The sequence below is a fragment of the Lipophrys pholis genome, assembly GCF_963383615.2.
Source record: "Lipophrys pholis genome assembly, chromosome: 14".
Classification (NCBI taxonomy): Eukaryota; Metazoa; Chordata; class Actinopteri; order Blenniiformes; family Blenniidae; genus Lipophrys; species Lipophrys pholis.
The window spans coordinates 1,125,317-1,143,835 of record NC_137633.1 but is presented as its reverse complement, the minus strand read 5'-3'; the positions used below and the strand labels follow the sequence as shown (position 1 = coordinate 1,143,835).

The following is an 18,519-nucleotide window of genomic DNA, read 5'->3' as shown; positions in this document are numbered from 1 at the left end:
CAAACAAAAACTATTTTTGATAGAATTAAAATAAAATAAAATAACATTAATTTTGTTCTTGTCCTTTTTAACGTGTGAATCGTTTGGTAATTTAAACTATTTTTGTACTAATTTCGTAATTAGAAGTAAAAAAAAAAAAAGGAAAATCTCAAAGCATTTGAAAACAAAAAAGCATGTTTAAAACACGGACCATTTATTGTGTGGCGTTCCACACGGATGTATATCAAGATCATTATTATTGTTATTATCATTATTATTATCATAAAGAAGAAAAAAAAATGTTCATAGCAAATTCTTCACTATATGCAGTCCAACCCGTTTCAAATAAAATAGAGAAATAAATTAGTATTAACAGTTAAAAAAAAGGACTAAATGATTGTAAAATTGAGAAGAAAAAACTAAAAGACAATTAATTAAATCAATATTAAGACCAAAAACAGCAGTAAGAATAAAAATGAATAATAAAAACTCCCTGAAGCAGCAGCATTAGAACAGTCGATGAAAATCAAGCTGAGGACACGAAGTAATTAAAAGCAAACATCTCTCGAGCTGGTTCTTATATATATATATATATATATATATATATATATATTTAAAAAATGTGTAATGCTGTGGGGAGGAGGCGTGGCTGCATGGTGGAGGCGTGGCTGTGGGGAGGAGGCGTGGCTCTGGGGAGGAGGCGTGGCTGTGGGGAAGAGGCGTGGCTGCGGGGAGGAGGCGTGGCTGCATGGTGGAGGCGTGGCTGTGGGGAGGAGGCGTGGCTCTGGGGAGGAGGCGTGGCTGTGGGGAAGAGGCGTGGCTGCGGGGAAGAGGCGTGGCTGTGGGGAGGAGGGAGGCGTGGCTGCGGGGAGGAGGGAGGCGTGGCTGCGGGGAGGAGGCGTGGCTGCGGGGAGGAGGCGTGGCTGTGGGGAGGAGGGAGGCGTGGCTGCGGGGAGGAGGCGTGGCTGTGGGGAGGAGGGAGGCGTGGCTGCGGGGAGGAGGCGTGGCTGTGGGGAGGAGGGAGGCGTGGCTGTGGGGAGGAGGCGTGGCTGTGGGGAGGAGGGAGGCGTGGCTGTGGGGAGGAGGCGTGGCTGCGGGGAGGAGGCGTGGCTGTGGGGAGGAGGGAGGCGTGGCTGCGGGGAGGAGGCGTGGCTGTGGGGAGGAGGGAGGCGTGGCTGTGGGGAGGAGGCGTGGCCAGCCCAGGAGTTTCTGCTCCAGTCAGTGGGAGATGTGAGGCGGCTTCCTGCAGCTTCTTAGTTTGTCTGACTTCCTGTTTGGTGGTGGAGAGAATAACAAGCGGCCACAGTGAAGCGCCGAGCTCTAATGTTTCCCCGTTTACGCGACAACGTTTTCCAGTGAAAACACAAAGCCTTCGTTGTGTTATTGGGGTCAAGTTCACAGGACGGCGCCGCTCGGAGTACTGAATACTGAATACTGAATACTTTTTTTGAAAAGGAAAAGTTTTTTCATTCCAAAAACAACCAACTAAACATCTTTTTCAAAATGTTGCTGTGTAAACGCAGAACTTTCCTGAAACACTATGACGATGTGTTTTCACTTGAAACGAAAAGTGTTCACCGCTGCTCTAGAGATATGAAGAAGAGTCAGAGATTCTTCAGACTAACGACTGAAACTTGAGGAACCTGAGGATCAGGAAACATAAATAGATTTCACAGGAACTTGCAGACTTCATTATGCTATATTTGTCCTTACAAACCAGAAGTGTTCACAGCTGCTCTGGAGATATAAAAAGAAGAAAAAGGGGGTGAATGTAAGCAGAGTAACTTGGATCATAAGCTGTGTGCATATATCCATTCATTCATATCATCGGGGATGTTGCTGCTGCTGTTTTAGTTTCACCTTGTTGTGCAGCACTTTGTGATTTGATCTGTGAAAAGCGCTTTATAAATAAATTTACTTACTTACTAATAAAGTATCGTTAAAACTGAATTATTGAAACTTTTTTTCACCACATGATCAGAATCCCCTAAAATTCCCCAGAGTTCAGAAGAGTCTTTGAAACGTTTGAGCTTCAGTGTGTCGACAGTCAGAGACAGAAACACAAGAAAAGTAACTGTCTGTATCCGGTGAGGGTTCGTCGAACCAGGAACATGAATATCAGACAACAAGAGTTCAAGAGATTCACAGGAACTAGGAGCTGAAAGTTTCGACAGATATTCTAGAGATATAAAGATGAGGAAAATGTTTAAACGTTGTCCGTTCTTCACGGAAATGGCACAAATGCTGAAAACAGTGTAGTGAGCATGCCAGGCCACTAGTTGGTGCTGTTGTTAGTTCAGAACATTAACAATGGGAGAACGTGGACGTTCTAGTGGACAGACCACCAAGTTGGATTGTTATTGTGGTGACTGTCAAAATAAAAGTACCAAGTTGGATTGTTATTATGATGACTGTCAAAATAAAAGTACCAAGTCCAGGAGAATATGAACAGGGAGTCATGACATCACGGAGGAAACGTTGTTCTGATTGTCTCTACTGAGCATGTGCAGAAGAACAGTACCCATGTGCAGTATCAGCGTTGTAGGACAGTTACATTTTCTGAAGGAGTCGGTGTATTTTCAGAAAGTTCCACCTTGGGAGCCGTTTTCAAAAGGTAGTATTTTCAGGTTCTCTGAGCAGCGTTACTGCACACCCAAAACACAACAAAGGTTTTCCATTTGTACTTGAAAACGTTGTCGTGTAAACGGGCCGATTCAGAGTTTCTCTCACCAGAGATGCTTCTGATAAAGTAAGGGACCACAGTCACCTCGAGGTCAGTGACCTGAGCCTGAAACAAGAAGGTCCCCGGTTTGAATCCGTGGATGAAAAAGAGTTCTATGTGGGAAACATGGAAGCTTGTTTGGATTTGGTCAAATGTTCTCACGCTCGTCCTCAGGTCTTTTCAGCAGCCAAAACAAAACCTACATTAAAACAACTAATTCTGATTTAACGCCGTGAACTCTTCCCCCTCGTGACTCGACAACCAGAAAACACTTTCAATCTTTCACTTCTGGAATTACCGAGGCCCTCGGTCCCAGAACGTGGACTCCATTAGCTCCCCGTCGGGCGAACCCAGCCATGATTGCGGCCGTACATCCGCTGCCTTGACTTCAGTCCAAACCTCAGTGTTTGGGACTTTCACTCACTCGGATCCGAGCATCTGTTCTGCATTTGTTTGAGGCTGGCGAGCGCGTCTTACAAGAGACGGGCGGCCAATCAGCTTCATTCTGTGGACACCTGGACGGAGCTGTGCGGCGTGAAAGTGCCCCGTGCTGCACGGTGATTAGTCCGTTCGCAGCGCGGCGGCAGGCGGGATTAAGGTATCACTTGGCAGGCCGGTTTTAGAGATGACTAAACGCTGCTAAGCCCTGAAACCCGGCGCTGCTGCTGCTGCTCGCCGCCAGGAAGAGACCAGGAAGCTTCAAACGCTTCAAAAGCTGCTTCGGCTGGAAATGTGTGCAAAATTCTTTAACTTTTTTTTGTTTCTTAGCTTCGGACTGAATCTAACAAAACGCCGCCGGTTCATCCCAGCGAGGACAGACCCAAACCTCCTGAGAGGAAGGAGGAGGAGTCCCACCAGGAGAGACGAACAAAACCAGACTTCAAAGGGTTTCACCTCCTCCTGAACACCACAGACATTTTAACAAAAGCAGCCGCTGCCATTCATCAGCCACAAACCGTATCAGAGGTTCAAATTTCACCGTCGTCATCATCATTAGGAGCTGCAGTTGTGCAGAATGCAGAGAGAACGTGGTTCCCCCCCCCCCCCCCCCCCCCCCACCACCACCCCATCCAAATGAAGTGAAAAATACTCAGAGTCAGTAAAGTCTCCACATCTGTGTGAGACGGGAAGCATCCACAAGATTCTGGTTACCAAATACATCTTCATACAGACTAAATCACCAAGCAGCACCCTGAGCACTAACCCCCGTGGCTTTTAGATTACATTTATAAACCTGTTATGTTATAAACAGCAGTCAGAGATTCCTGAGGTGGGGAAAACCTGACATGTAGTTTGATGTAATCTTTACAATCCTATAAATTGAACTCCAGATCCAGAATCCGGATCAACTAAAATCGACCTGTGGTGAATGTTTCAACTAAATCTGAGCAGCAGTTTATACTTGCTAACAGACATACAGATTAATACACGCTGATGATTCTATTACCTCCTTGGCAGACGTAATAAGAAATAAATCAAAGTAATGTGTGTACATTAGAGATATATGCAACTATTTGGCTAAACGGTAAAACTCCTAGCCACACCAGAAGTACTGCGTAGGTTAATGTTTTCATTCATGTACAAGGCGCCGCTTCACTGTTATGCAGCCACCCGCCACTAGTTGGAGCTATAGCACAGAAGTCCTCTCACTAAACCGGCGAGGTTTGACACAATGTTCATCTAGAATAAAGAAAATAAAGCGCCGTGTCGGCTTTGCCAGAGAAAAACTGTCAATCACTCCACTGGAGAATCACACCACCTCCTCAACCTGCCGGCGAGCCACGCTCAGCGTGTGACATCATTCACCCACAGACTGGAGTTATCAGATTGGATAATCCGATAACTCCAGGATCCAGATTAAGATCAGAGTTTCAGTGTAAACAAGCATAGTGTTTTTATAAATGTTCTGGACTGAGTGAGAGTGAGGGAGCCGCAGACACAAAGGAAAACAGATGAAATAAAGACGGCGAAGGTAAACACCTTGATGAAACACTGTACATGCAGCGAATAATCATAGAAAAATGTTTCAAACCGATCTGATTAAAATCCTGCCGCATGCACCAATCTGCTCTCGAATCAATAATTCTGCTTTATCTGCGTGGAAATTCAGAAGTGAAGCGTGGATTGACCGCTGAAGCGTGGATTGACCGCCGCGTTACTGCAGGTTGATTCAGCTTCCATTACGTTCAGTCTGAGCCGCTGCCTGATGGACGATTTCCTTTATTAAAGAAGCTTTGAAGTTCAATCCAACGTGATAGAAAAGCTTTGTGACGTCCCCTGAGCCTCGGGTCCGGACCAGAAGACGGAGCGTTTGATTGGTCCTTCAGTCGATGATGTAATAACGACTCTATCAGCCGTCCGTCACCATCAACGCTGTCGTCACTCACAGGGTTTGTCAACGCCACCCCTGACAAGCGCCGAGCATGGTATTGGAAATCAACCAACATTATTAACATAACGCCAATACCAATATGTGTTATTAACCCTTTATTTCCATCAGACCTCCAGAAAGTCATGAAATTCAACTTTAAAAAGAAAAGAGACGACCTTCCATCCAATTTGCAAAGTTAAATCAAGATAAAACTTCAAAGTTTCTCAACAAGATCACTTGTAATGATGGTTGGTAGATTATATTAAGACTCTATAGGGCCATGAAAGGTATAAAAATAAGATTTAAAAGACCATAAACAACATGTGAAACCCTGCGAAAGGCTCCAATATACCCAGAGAACCACAAACGACTACATAATCACACGATACTGCCACAAAAAGGCCTCAAATGACCACTCTGTCACTTAAAGAAACAAAAAACACAAAATAATACAACTAACTGATCCAAAACAAAGACAATAAGGTACTAAATTACCTCAGGAACATGAAAAACCACCATAAATACCAACAAATGAACACACAATGACCCCAAAAAGACTCAAAACTGCCACAAAGACGCAGTAATGAGACCCACGCTGGTCCAGTTGAATGAAAACCCTCCACCGCTGCAGCAGAGCGGCGACGCTTCACCAGAGCGGCGACGCTTCACCTGGACAGGATATCAATCAAAGGAGCTGGAATCTCCAGCCAATCCAATTTACAGACATTCAGTTGGTTATTTACACTAAATCAGAAGCCTTGAGCCTCATATAAGAGACAATGTGACTCTGGGGGGGGGGGGGGGGGGGGTGTCACAGGGCTCATGTTAGGAACCGGAGCTCACGGTTCTTCTCCATCCACATTTAGGCCCGTTTGGTTGGATTACTAAAAAACAGCGTCCGGCTGAAGCCTCACATCCAACCTGCAACATTCCCAGCGTTTCTTACATGCATGCATTTAAAAACCAAACTTTTCTGAAACGAAAACACGAGAATGACGCAGTCTTCACTCGATTGTTGTCGTGGAAATGTTTCCCCGAGAAGCTTCAACGGGTTGAAAGACAAGTGTGTCGTTTAAATGACGGAGCCTCGGGTTCACTGGAGAAACACGCCGCCACGGCCACGGCGACGGCCACGGCGACGGCCACGGCCACGGCGACGGCCACGGCGACGGCCACGGCCACGGCGACGGCCACGGCGACGGCCACGGCGACGGCCACGGCGACGGCCACAGCGTGTTCCAGCGTGTTCCAGCGGTTTCAGAAGGTGAAAGCCTGCAGGAAATTCTGAGATCAAACTGGATAACACACACACACACACACACACACACACACACACACACACACACACACACACACACACACACACACACACACACACACACACACACACACACACACACACACACACACACACACACACACACACACACACACACACACACACACACACACACACACACACGGTGTGTATCTCTCCGCTGTGACGTACGAGGACGTGAGGAAACATAAACATTCAGATTATCGGGATATTGACACATGTGCAGCATAAACATGTTCCTCCATTAATCCCGCCGCTCTGAGACGAGACAGTGACGCGGACGTGAGGCTGATCAGGTGGACATGTGTGACCGCGGTGGACTGGGAGTCCCATCAACCTGCTGAACGCAGACCAGAGCGCACCGAGTGCCAACAAAGAACTTAATTGCTGTTTTTCAAACGCTGATGAGTCCCGGTAATAATTGATGCTTTTAACAACCTGTGTAACTCGGCGTCGGGGCAGACGTTACGCCTGCAGGTCTGCCGGTAACCAATCAGAGCGGACGCCAGAAAAGGTGAAATACGCCTTTAACGCGAGCCGCTGCAGCAGAAAACCACACAAGTTTCAAGGGATGGAGCGTCATAATATCTCCATTAGAAAGTTACTCATTATTCAAGTTCACATGCAGATAGAGTCGCCAATTAAACCGATCAACAGTCGGTATTGACGTATCCTGCTGTGGTTTTAATTATCTCCGGTTACAAAATGACCATTAGAAGCACAAAACCTCCACAACCAAACACAAAGCCAGAGAGAGGAAAAAACTGACGCAAAAAACAAACAAAAAAAAGACTAAAAACATCTTTGGCGATATACAAAACATCACCAACGGCTCAAAAACAAACAAGATAACCCTAAAGTGAGCCAGGACTACCACATCCAAACACAAACTGTCTCACAAGGAGAAACAGAACAACTGCAGGTTCAAAGAAGAGCAATAAAAACACTTAAAACGTCATTACAAAAGACACAAGAAGCTGAAAATGACTTTGGAGAAGCAAAACCACCCAATGAAATGAAGAGAAACAACAAATATGCCCAGAACACAGTTAAAAGACAGAAAATAAACAGAAGTAAAGTACAAAAACACAAGAAAAAGGCCAAATGGAACAAAAACATCGTTCATACATTCAACTATGAGCAAAAGATCGTCAACGTAATGAACATAGAGATGGTAGAAACAACAACAAATACACAGAAAAATTGAATAAAGGCAACATAAAATAACCCCAAGAAAGAAAAAGAAAGCGATTTGTCTGCAGAACGACTCAAGAGACAAAAAGAATACGGCAGAATGACCGAACACGAAACCTGGATCCAGAGACAAAGCAGCCTCAGGAAGCTTGACGGGATCGAAAAGAAAAACACAACGTGCAGCTTAAAGACGCGGAAATCGTCACTGGATGATGCAAAAAGTGGAAGTATACCAAAACACAGGAAAATACTGCAAACAGACGCCAAGACCAGACCAAAGGTCCACCGGCAGAACTAGAACCCGGAGAGAAACACCAACAGATCAGAAACCTGCCAGGAAAGAGTCAACAAACACAGACTGACCGCAGTTTGAGAAAATACACGAATAACAGATACAAACATGTATAAAACACCAAACGACTCGTTTATCATCAATAAACTGAATAATCACAAAAAATAAGCCAAAACAAATCTGTTGAAATACGGTGATCTTCTGGCAGGGTTTCTTCTCCCACCCTTCACAGAGGCAGTCAGTGTGAGTGTGAGCAGAAACCAGTCAGTACGTTTGAGAAAAATGCCAAAAATCTGGATTATTAATCTCCCGGATTATGTGGATGAAAACTGGCAACTTCCCAGGAAACTATTCATTAACGCCACGTGAAGCTTCGCACCGTTTCAACGCTCATTTGTCTCCTTTATTTCGGTGTTCGGGCTTCAGGAACGAGGCTGCGGTGGAGGGGCGGCGGGGCTTCGCAGTCTGCGGGGATAGGAGGGGGCTTGGCCGGGGAGAGAAGCGCCGAGTCGGGGGGAGTTAATGAGTTGGACGGTAACGTTAACTTAATGCGTCAACGCTCCGCGGCCAACACCGGCAGCTCCGACGCTCCCACCCGGAGCCTGCTCGCTCGTCCCCCGGGAGGAGAGAGCGACGGCCCGGCCCGGCCCGGCCCGGCCCGGCTCGGGAGGGGGGCGAAGCACGAAGCCCACCTTCCCTCCCGAGCCCCTGCGAGCTAACGTTAGCCTAGCCTAGCACGCCAAAAGGGGTGCGTTAGCATGTGTGCTAATGCTAAGCAGCAGTTTGGGCTGAAGTTGGACTCGCATTGGTGCTTCCTATTGGACTGCTGCAGGCGAATTTAAGGGATTTTTTTTAAGGAAAATATGGCAAAAATATACTTCTTCTGCTGCTTTAAGTATATTAAATCGCTTTAGATAAATGACTGCACTGCAATAATCTAACCTAAATCTTTGCTATCCAAGTGTAAAGGTACTACCATTTTGTTGTTTTAACCACACAGGTAGACAACATTTGACCAGGTACAGATCACACCTGGAAGGAATCGGACCTCTGATGTTCAGAACGGCTTTATTAAAGGAGGAATAAAGGGATGAACTCTAAACTCTTCCACATATAAACCAGTTTGGACCAGATCAAATCAGTGGTTCCCAACATTGGGTCCGTGTCCCTTTACAGAGGACACCAAGAGTCTTTGTTTGCTCCGTGGTTAAATTAGAGTCTCACATTGTAAAAGTTGAGCAAAACACTTGAGAAAAGAGCTGGGAAGTACCAAGTACTTTAGTACCAAGTACTTTTATATGTTAGTGAGAGTGGGCGTGTCCACCGCCGTTTGGCTTCACTAGAACACTGGGAACAAAGTTGGAATTGGGTTGATGCGTCTTCCTCCGATAAATGATGAAACTTCAACTAACACACAGATTATAGAGCGTCTTCCTCCTCTAACATCCAGATTATAGAGCATCTCCCTCCTCTAACATCAGATTATAGAGCATCGCCCCCTCTAACCTCCGTATTATAGAGCGCCTTCCTCCTCTAACATCCAGATTATAGAGCATCGCCCTCTAACATCCAGATTATAGAGCATAATCCTCCTCTAACATCAGATTATGAAGCATCTTCCTCCTCTAACATCAGATTATGGAGCATCTTCCTCCTCTAACATCAGATTATAGAGCATCTTCCTCCTCTAACATCAGATTATGAAGCATCTTCCTCCTCTAACATCAGATTATGGAGCATCTTCCTCCTCTAACATCAGATTATAGAGCATCTTCCTCCTCTAACATCAGATTATGAAGCATCTTCCTCCTCTAACATCAGATTATAGAGCATCTTCCTCCTCTAACATCAGATTATGGAGCATCTTCCTCCTCTAACATCAGATTATAGAGCATCTTCCTCCTCTAACATCAGATTATGAAGCATCTTCCTCCTCTAACATCAGATTATAGAGCCTGTACTGATGAAATCAACTGTCCATTTGAAATAAAGTCACCAAGACCCAGAGTGAGTATCAAAGCTTTGGTTTGTACTTGATACAACGTAAAGATCATCTCCTGTCCTTCTGAATAGTAAATAAACAAGAAGCCTGTTTAATGAAGCAGAAAGTAGAAGCTAAACCATCTTTACCCTGAAACCATAGAACCATAGAACCATAGAAGTACCTTCACCACAGAACGTTGGGACGGCGGTTCTGGTTTTGTTTTGTATGTATGTATTTTATTTCTATTCGATTTTGGGATGTTAATGACTGTTTCTGAATAAATCCCCAAAAAACTGTGAAGAAATGTTCCTCACGAGGTGGAGGACAGAGGAACGTCATGGAGGAGCTTCATTACCTTGGTTAGTGGTTTAGGGTCAAAGGTCAGGGGGGGGGATGGGGGGGGGGGGGGTTGATGGGGGGGTCCACATGGAAATTGTACAACGTGTGTACATCAGTGTCAAACAGTGGTAACATGAAGTAATTTAAACCACCAGGACACATGACGGAAGGTATCGCGGTGGATCAATAACCTTGTAATCTACTGGTTTCCATGGTGACAGATGTGGCGCTGGCGAAGGTCTACGCTCTGCCGAGTGCAGCTCTAGGTGTATCTACTTGTGTAAAAGAAATAAAAAAAACAACGTTTCCTGTATTTTCACAGACGTAATCAAAGTTTTTTTTTTTTTTTAATCAATAACAAAAAGTCCGTTCTCATGAATTTGGATTCATTTCCAGACTGGACGGGATTACGTCCCACAGAACTCAGTTTGGACTCAATCTGATTTGAACTTCATGCAAGAAAAACAGCAAGAGAACCGGAAGCGTAACGACCTCATTCATTCCAATCTGGTTTTCATACCATCGCTCAGCTTCCTGTCACTTCACTGACATCCTTTTGGGTGTTAGTTAGAACTTATCGACGAGGTACCACTGGTTTCAACCCGAGCCGGATCCAACGGGGCAAATAGAAAACAGGTTTCTGTTTGAAACGGGTTCCGTGTGTCCCGACAATGAGAAACTGTCCATTGTGAGTTAAACAAGTTCAATCAGCCAGAAACTGGATCTCCCTGAATCAACAGATATTTGTGTATCGACATGTGAAGTTGTATTTCTTACTAAAGTACTTAGTAATTAACCAAAGTTATCGTGGTTAATGTGGAATAAAATACTTTGCCAGACATAAAACACAAGTTAAGTGAGGTCAACTGGTGCACAAATCCATGCTGGGAACTTGGAAAGTTACCAGGTGAAACTAGTAACTAGTATTCCCACGCTTTGACCCACTTCTTTAGGATCGCTCCAAACTGGGAGATTATACCAAATGATAAGTTCTGAAGATCTCCGGTGCTCAAACGGGACAGTTTGGAAAACTGGGAGGTGGAAAAGTCCCACATTCCAGCTGAAGATGTACAACAACATTCACCAACTGGGAATTTTCCCACGTGAAAGTGAAACATTTGAGAAAAGCTCCAACAGAATGTTTAAATGTTCTCCTAACTTATTTCACGAGGCTTTATTAAAGTCTAAAGTGGGAAAAAGAACTTTCCAAAGTAGTAACTTCCCAGCTGCACAATCACACCGCCAGGATAATGCTAAAGTAGGAATAGTTAACGACACTGTATAACGGGAAAGGTCCCACCGTTCCATCTGCAAAATATATGAACATTGCTTAACTGGGAATCTTCCAAACTGGAGGTTAACACAACATCACTCAACGCAAAAGTAACGTTGGTTACTAAGCTAACTCTACCTATTGGTGATATAATCTGATTTTACAGGAATAGTTCAATCTGTGTTGTTGGTAATCTTACAGCTTACTTAGTGCTTCACTTTTCATTTTGTCATATGAGTAATTCAAAATGGGAAATGGGAGTGGCCCAACTGGTAACTTTCCCACATCCCAGGTACCTGAGGAAAAACTACACAATTAAATAGGTGAAAACACATAACTCGGGAATTTTAACATTAGATAAAGGTTATTGTTGCTAATAAACTGGTAATTTCCCATTTCTTTCCTCCGATGACTTTTCCCTTAAATCCTTCCTTAACCGGCGGATGGGGAAGCTCCCAAACGGAGGCCAACTTCAGAGCCGTGGGAAACACATCGGGTTAAAAAAATAAAAAAATAAAAAAATCACAACCTGGGCTAAATTTACCAAACCGGCCTGGTTATTCCACCTCCGGTCATCCCGGGATTACGGAGCCGTCCGTGCAGGTTTAGGTAATCCCACGTCGGTGCAGTGAGGAGCGCAATGTGAGCGAGTGGAGTCGGAACGCATTCCCCTACCCACCTAAGAACATGGTCGCTCCCAGATCCACATACCGCGGAGCGACGAGCAGAAACAGTCCGGGTACGATCCACAGCGGCGGGCGGCCGGCCGGCCGGGCGGGCGGGCGGGGGAGCGGGAGCGGGGGCGCCGCGGTCCGCGGGGTCCCGGACGGTTCTGGGGGAGTTTGAAGCCGCTGGCTGGGTTGTGCTGAAAGGCGAAACCTGCCTCAGGGATCCGCTGCTGCTCCGCTGCTGCTCCGCTCCTCTAGAGCTGCTCTGCTGCTGGAGCTGCTCTGGAGCTGCTCCCTCCCAGCAGAGAGAAGAGAGGCAGTAATGGCGACTCTCTCTCTCTCTCTCTCTCTCTCTCTCTCTCTCTCTCTCTCTCTCTCTCTCTCTCTCTCTCTCTCTCTCTCTCTCTCTCTCTCCTAATGTCCCACATTTACATGTCAAGTCTTTTTTCCCATCAACACACTGGACTCAATTCTGAGCTCCAGATTGAATAAAACTTAAAATATTCGTTTAAAAAAACATGAAAGGGTCTTGGTAAAATAGATCTTATTACTGTTGTTAAAAAAAAAAATCTAACTAGTTTGGGTCCACCATTTAGATAAACAACAGAATCGTAAATATATTTAATATTTCAGTTATTTGCATACGTTAACATATTTCTAATATCATTGTGGGATAAATTCTTTTTAAAGAATATATATAATATATATAATCTCATTTAGATTTTTAAATGTAATTTTTATTTGTATCAAAATCCATGTTTATTTGTAAGTTTTTGCCAAATTATTTTCAATAATGTAAAATATGAAAATAATAATTAATAATTATAGCTACTATTCTTGTTGTTGTTATTATTATTGTTATGAATATGTGTTACACACCTCCAATATCTATTTTATTTCTTTAGGATAAAACAAATATTTACACACACACACACACACACACACACACACACACACACACACACACACACACACACACACACACACACACACACACACACAGCAGAGAACAATGAGATCTAAACATTAACAACAGGAGAACACGGACGTTCTGATATTCTAGTGGACAGACCACCTAGTTGGATTGTTATTATGGTGACTGCCAAAATAAAACTACCAAGTTGGATTGTTATGACGGTGACTGTCAAAATAAAACTACCAAGTTGGATTGTTATTATGGTGACTTGTCAAAATAAAACTACCAAGTTGGATTATTATTACGATGACTGTCAAAATAAAACTACCAAGTTGGATTGTTATTACGATGACTGTCAAAATAAAAGTACCAAGTCCTAACCCTAACCCAAAATGTGGTGTTATTATATAATGAGTTGAAAATATAGTACATTACTTATTGCACCATTATTACATAAAGCAGCGCTACAGGGCGTTTTCAGAAAGTACCTTTTTACCCCGTTTCCTTGGCGACGGAGCATTTTTCAAAAAGTTGTAACTTTTACTGAACCAAACTTAACTTTAATAAGTTATGCTCACTTAAATGTCTCGAATATTATTATTATTATTATTATTATTATTATTATTATTATTATTATTATTATTATTATTATTATTATTATTGTTGTTGTCATTATTATTATTATTATTATTATCATTATTATTGTCATTAATATTATTATTATTATGATGATGATGATGATGATGATGATGATGATGATGATGATGATGATGATGATGAGGATGTCTCCAGCGGCGCTGATGAACACAAACAGCCTCGGACGAGGAGAAACGTGGAAAAGTCGCCAGCGTTTCTGTAATTTACCGTTAAATGTTTCCCATCGCAGAGATGTAACCGAAAAGCTTTTATTGTCTAACATTTATCTCTGTTATGTGAATACATGTGTGTGTTTTCCTCTGTGGTGCATTAAAATAATCCTCTTTATTGGCACGGATGTTGGATGAACCGTGTTGCCAAAGCATCCCAGCACAAATTAAAATCTCTCTCTCTCTCCCTCTCTCTCTCCCTCTCTCTCTCTCTCTCTCTCTCTGATGTAATTACAGATTTTTTTGTTTGTTTGTTTGTTTGTTTGTTTGTTTAATTATGCATAATACGCCTGCAAATTTACCCAACGGGGAATTCATGCTTCTGGAAAAGTTGGATGACTTCTGAAGGAACCTGGTGGGAGAGCCGCCACAATCACATTTGGGGTTTTTTTCTGGTTAAAGTCGGTCTTTTAAAAACAAACTCTACATAAATATGGAGGGTAATGAAAAGAAGAGCAGCAGACACGGCGAGATAATGGCGTCCACATGGAGAAAAGCCTTCATTTATATTTCAGTTGTTGGATCAATACGGGCTGCTGGTTCCACCGTGTTCCCTGGAGTGTGATGTTGTGTTAATGAGCCTCGGAGGCTGAAGGCAGGAGCAGCGACGGCTCAGAGAATACTGAGCGGAAATCTATCTACACCTTATACGTCTATACAACCTGAGGACAATGTGTGTTTTGTGGATTATTTCTTTGTTACAAGAAAGAAAGAAAGATTATTTCTTTGTTACAAGAAAGAAAGAAAGATTATTTCTTTGTTAGGCCGTTTGGAGCGCCCAAACATTATTACTTTAATAGAGATGATCATTGTTGTACTTACTCTCCCAGGTACTGCAATTAAAAAGTAACTTGTAATATGATAAAATTCCTGCGTCAAATAATGGTCACATATTTCTGTAGTGTTAGCATTAGCATTAGCATTAGCATCAACAGAGCTGTCAGCGTCATGCGTATAAGTGTAATGACTGATTCAATCATCGAATACACCTGAAGTTATATCAATGGGAGGAAGATGCTCTATAATCTAATGTTAGAGGAGATGCTCTATAATCTGATGTTAGAGGAGGAAGGTGCTCTATAATCTGGTGTTTGGGGACAGTGCTCTATAAAATGTTGTTGGAGGAGATGCTCTATAATCTGATGTTAGAGTAGATGCTCTATAATCTGATGTTAGCTGGGAAGATGCTCTATAATCTGATGTTAGCGGAGGCAGGTGCTGTATAATATGATGTTAGAGGAGATGCTCTATAATCTGATGTTAGATGGGGAAGATGCTGTATAATCTGGTGTTAGAGGAGATGCTCTGTAATCTGGTGTTAAATGAGGAAGATGCTCTATAATCTGATGTTATAGGAGGAAGATGCTCTATAATCTGATGTTGGAGGAGGAAGATGCTCTATAATCTGATGTTAAAGGAGGAAGATGCTCTATAATCTGATGTTAGAGGAGGAAGATGCTCTATAATCTGATGTTAAAGGAGGAAGATGCTCTATAATCTGATGTTAGAGGAGGAAGATGCTCTATAATCTGATGTTAGAGGAGGAAGATGCTCTATAATCTGATGTTAGAGGAGGAAGGTGCTCTATAATCTGGTGTTCGGGGACAGTGCTCTATAAAATGTTGTTGGAGGAGATGCTCTATAATCTGATGTTAGAGTAGATGCTCTATAATCTGATGTTAGATGGGGAAGATGCTGTATAATCTGGTGTTAGAGGAGGAAGATGCTCTGTAATCTGATGTTAAATGAGGAAGATGCTCTATAATCTGATGTTAAAGGAGGAAGATGCTCTATAATCTGATGTTAGAGGAGGAAGATGCTCTTCCTGATCTTCATGAGTCTTACAAATAATCTCTCTCTGATTTTGTGGGGAGCGCTTGAACAAAGGACGAACAGACGGATGTTTAAAACTGTAAAATGAGGAAAAGCTGATTTTTTTTCTTCCCTAAAACCGTAAAACTCTTTCGGGTCTCGTCTTCCTTCCTGCCACAAACTGATTCTATCGTCTCGAACCGACGATGGTTTCTCGTCTCTTCCTGCATTAAAGTGTGAGAGTGTTTCTGTCTCCGTTCCTCTGAAACTGCCGGTGATCTAACCCCCCCCCCCCCCCCCCCCCTCCCCCCCAGGGTTCACCACAGGTCAGAGGTCAGTGAAGCGCCCTGCTAACAGACCTGTGCTGAGTGTCCTCGGCTGTAATTTCTCCACTCAAACCATCATGTGGCTGTTATCTGACTTCGGTCACGATGAGAGTCGCTGCTCCCCCAGAGGGTGAAACCAAACTGCTCCGGTTCTGATGAGCTGCAGAGATAAAGTCCAGCCGCCACAGGATCAGTACCACTTTCAAATTAAGACCCACTTGTTTCAACTAATCTTAAAAAAACTATGAAAATGTGTGTGTGTGTGTGTGTGTGTGTGTGTGTGTGTGTGTGTGTGTGTGTGTGTGTGTGTGTGTGTGTGTGTGTGTGTGTGTGTGTGTGTGTGTGTGTGTGTGTGTGTGTGTGTGTGTGTGTGTGTGTGTGTGTGTGTGTGAGCACTGCTCCATCAGCACCTCCGACACACAATCCTTCATGTTTTCACCTTTTGAGGAAACCTGACGGGGCGTTTTCTTCTTCTTCTTCTTCTTCTTCTTCTGAAACATCGTCTTCTCTCAGCGAGCGTCTTGATCCTCCGTGTCTTCCCCTCGGGCTGCTGCTGCAGCACGGCGTGAGGCCACGGCTGCAGAAGAAGAAGAGGTAGAGGAAGAAGAAGAGGTCACCTGCTGATGGCGTTCCTCTGAGCAAGGCAGCATGGAGCAGCTGGAAGCACCGGAGGAAGGAAGGCTCGGAACAACAGGAAACAAATCAGCTTCACGTCTCGTTTATGAAGCGGAGGACAACAAACTCGTCTGTTTACTGCATCAGAGCTCGTTTCCTGTCACTCAGCACAGGTACTCAAGATTACAGTTACTTTTTCAAGAAGTACTGAAGTTCATACTTCTTCTGTTTCCGATTGATCTACGTGAGCAGGAAGCTGGAGGCCCGAAGATGCTCTATCATCTGTTAGAGGAGGAAGATGCTCTATAATCTGATGTTAGAGGAGATGCTCTATAATCTGCTGTTAGAGGAGGAAGATGCTCTATAATCCGTTAGAGGGGGATGGTGCTCTATAATCTGATGTTAAATGAGGAAGATTTTCTATAATCTGTTAGAGGAGGAAGATGCTCTATAATCTGATGTTAGAGGAGATGCTCTATAATCTGGTGTTAAATGGGGAAGATGCTCTATAATCTGATGTTGGGGAGGAATATGCTCTATAATCTGATGTTAGGTGAGGGAGATGCTCTATAATCTGGATGTTAGAGGGGGAGACGCTCTATAATCTGATGTTGGAGGAGGGAGATGCTCTATAATCTGATGTTAGATGAGGACGGTGCTCTATAATCGCATGTTAGAGGAGGAAGATGCTTTATAATCTGATGTTAGAGGAGGAGGGTGTTCTCTAATCTGATGTTAGAGGAGGAAGATGCTCTATAATCTGGATGTTGGTTGAAGGTACGCCCGTTAGGAAAGCCTGCAGAACGTGTCACTGGTTTCATGTTCATGGTTGCTACTGAGTGTAACTGAAGACGTTTCCATGTTTTATGTGGTGTGGCAGGACGGACTGGTTGTGTCTCCAGGTAACAGCCTCCGAGGCGTCGCCGAGTCTCTGACTCCATCATCCCGCTATAATTGAGAAGTCGGCGGTGGAGCGGCGCCTCGGCCGCCTCCAGCTGCTCCTTCAGAAGAGGAGCTCCATCCCCTGAGAGGCTGAGAGAGGCTGAGAGGCTGAGAGGCTGAGAGGCAGATTGTTTTGTCCTGGAATCAACCGGAGCGTCGACCCTTCACCTGTGTGCAACACAGCCTTGTTAGTGAAGGATGGGGGGGGGGGGGGGGGGGGGGGGGGGGGCAGTTCTCAGGTCAGCAAGGTGTGCCAGAGTCACCAACCACTTGTTTAGTTGGTCTTTGGCCTCGTCTCAGTTTGTTCCTGTTCCTGTGCTCAGAGGGAAATAACAGTGTGATCCACTGGTGGGCCACTGGTGATCCACTGGTGATCCACTGGTGATCCACTGGTGATCCACTGGTGATCCACTGGTGACCTGCAGGAGCTGATTCCACACAGCGTCTTAAAACCACTGAGCTCCTCAGTGAGGCTCCGAAGGTGCTCATACGCAGTAGCGGCGTTACAGAAAAGTACACAGAACATTCTCCATGGGTTGTGTTTCTGCCCCGTTTCCATGGAGACGGAGTCGGGGTGTTTTTGAAAAGATCCATTTCCAACAGGTTTTGTTTTGAGTGACTCTGAGCACCGTTGTCTCGTAAACGGACCAAAGAAACTCTACAAACGTTTTGCATTTCTGCTTGAAAACGTGTAAACGGGGCCTAATGCTAACCGCTATCGAGGGTAAAGGAAAAGGGGTTCGAGGTTTTCTGCCCCGGAGCCAGAAAATAATGTCAACCTGAGACCAGAGCGGCAGCGACTGTCAGGAGAAGGTGAGTTACAAGTGGAGGACAAAATGTTTGCATCATCTTGATGTTCCTCACATGACTTCCCGTGGACCTGCGAGTGTGTGTGTGTGTGT

General features: G+C 44.2%; 1 protein-coding gene across 1 annotated transcript in view; it reads right to left on the bottom strand.

Annotated features, from left to right (window-relative positions):
• Positions 1-12,424, bottom strand: part of arhgap5 (Rho GTPase activating protein 5) — a gene marked incomplete at its 3' end in the record, with an annotated part of 57,634 nt that extends 45,210 nt beyond the window's left edge. The window contains exon 1 of the mRNA XM_080479807.1: positions 12,184-12,424. The remainder of the gene's footprint in view (positions 1-12,183) is intronic.
• Positions 12,425-18,519: the final 6,095 nt, after the last annotated feature.